Here is a 2,779-nt window from a genome sequence, read left to right as displayed (position 1 = left end):
TGTTTGGAGTGGAGGGCACAAGGGAGATCTCTCCTCTGGGATGTATGAGGAAATGAAAATAGTGCATATGCAAATAGTAGAAACATAAATATAAAAAAGGTATGTATACAACCCTTGTTAAGGACCTTGATTACCTCTGTCGACACCTGAGTCATGCAAGTGTACAGTACTAAACGTCATAAGGGCTATACATGTGCAAGGCGGCACAAAGGGGCACTTTTCTGCCGGTGCCAAATTGTGTGTGCGTGCGCGCGCGTGTGCGTGTGTAGTGACGTATGGCTGCTCTCATATAGTACAGTACAGGAGGGGAGTCTTTCTTTGTAAACACTGTGCACAACGGACTGTTATTTGGATCTCTTGCAACAACATATTAATGATTTTACACAAAGATGTTCGGTGAGTGAGTATTAATGAAAATGTAATGATCCATAATGCTAATTTACCATGACAGTTCTTGCTTGCAGCTGTTATGCCTCAGTCTAAGATAGATGGGAGCCACCCTGAGTCTGTTGAGGCTTGTCTGGGGATAGAATATATAAGATATAACATATATTATCTGTTCAGAAGGATTCCTGTTCTAGTGTTTGACTTGTTCTTTTAACTAGATAGGATTTCAAGTCTGTGGTCAATCCTCAACAGAAATGTTGCTGCGGTCTGAGAGCAAGGTCCATGCTGAGGAAGTTGACACTGTTCTGTTCCGTTCAGGTCTGCAGTCCACTATTAAAAAGGTGAGTTAAATATCTGTATTTACTTCTAGTATCTATTTCAAATTAATTTTATTGAGCCAAGAAAATCTTGTACATCCAGTATATTGTTATGTCAACGTTCATTTTCATTTATATAAAATAATTGTACAATTGTATTAATGCATCCTCATATATACACGACACCTGAGATTGGGAACAGTCAAAAAAACAAACAAAGCAAAAAGAGGAACATTAAAAAATAAACAAAAGATAAAATAAACCCAAGTTCCCTACCTTTGTCTACCCTGTTAGCCATCCCCTATTTTCCCAAGCCTCCCCTGTTTCTCTGTCCCCAATCCTTCACTCACTCATTTATTCACTAAAGGAGATATGAAACAGTGTATAAGTGTACCTTACAACTTAGGAACTTCTAAAGCTCTCACTGGCACAGCACCAGAATATCTGAAGAATATCCTTTTGCTAGCATATCAGCCCAATAGAGCTCTCAGGTCTTCTGACGCTGGTTTTCTCTGTGTACCACATGTACAAACGAAGAGGTTTGGTGAGGCTGCATTCTCATTTTATGCACCCAAATTGTGGAATGCACTGCCAGTTTACATTAGGGATGCAACCTCAGCAAATATGTTCAAGTCAAGACTAAAAACCCATCTTACCCCCGACTAAATAATTAAATTATGATTAGATAAGGATTGGAGCACTTTACAACGTTTGCAGGAAAAGTGCTATACAAATAAATGTTATTATTATTATTATTATTGTTATTATTATTATTATTATTATTATTATTATTATTATTATTATTATTATTATTATTATTATTATTATATGTAAGGTGTGAGATGCCAGTTGCCAGTTCACATCATATTGTGAGATTCTGTCCTTTAAGACATCTTATCCTTTCCAAATGTAATGTACTGGTTAGATCACCTAGCCACATTTTGAAGGTAGGGACCGTTGTTTCTTTCCGTGACATAAGTAGTAGTTTTTTGTTTTGTTGCCGTGATGAAGCAGGAAGAGAGGAGATGTTGTTGGGCTGTGGTGAGGCAGGAAGAGAGGAGATGTTGTTGAGCTGTGGTGAGTCTTCTCAATGCTTCAGACACACCAATAATAATCAGTAAAGGCTCTGGTTACAATGGAATATTTATAATTTCTGAGACGTTGCTGAAGATATCAGTCCAAAAGGAAGCGATTTATATGAAGCTATGAAAACAAACCTCTGAGGAATGACATTTATCACACATGGGTGATACGACTGGATACATGCTTCCTGTTTTTACCTTGTAATGTGGAGTACTCCTATGGAGTAATGGAGGTTATGGAGTAATGGAGGTTATGGAGTAATGGAGGTTATGGAGTAATGGACTCTATGGAGTAATGGAGGTTATGGAGTAATGGAGGTTATGGAGTAATGGACTCTATGGAGTAATGGAGGTTATGGAGTAATGGAGGTTATGGAGTAATGGAGGTTATGGAGTAATGGAGGTTATGGAGTAATGGAGGTTATGGAGTAATGGAGGTTATGGAGTAATGGAGGTTATCGAGTAATGGAGGTTATGGAGTAATGGAGGTTATGGAGTAATGGACTCTATGGAGTAATGGAGGTTATGGAGTAATGGACTCTATGGAGTAATGGACTCTATGGAGTAATGGAGGTTATGGAGTAATGGAGGTTATGGAGTAATGGAGGTTATGGAGTAATGGAGGTTATGGAGTAATGGAGGTTATGGAGTAATGGAGGTTATGGAGTAATGGACTCTATGGAGTAATGGAGTCTATGGAGTATCTTTAATTGCATGAGACAGTGTCTGGGGTTATTGGAGCATTTGTCGATGTGTTCGAGACTTTCTTCCCAGATGTCATCTGGTATTTGGGCACCTATGTCCTTTTCCCAGTTGGCCTTAAAACCTTCAGAAGATGGAGATGTTATTGATAGTAGGGTATCATATTGATAGGAGATTCAATTGTTTTTATATGGTGACGTTTTAAGGAACTTACTTACTTATAGTATTTAAACCACAGGTAATTTATAGTATTTTCAGTATCATTTCATGGATACTGCATAAAGTACAGTT

This window comes from Nansenia antarctica (assembly GCF_963989245.1).
Source record: "Nansenia antarctica genome assembly, chromosome: 7".
Lineage (NCBI taxonomy): Eukaryota > Metazoa > Chordata > Actinopteri > Argentiniformes > Microstomatidae > Nansenia > Nansenia antarctica.
This window is presented reverse-complemented; position numbering follows the sequence as displayed.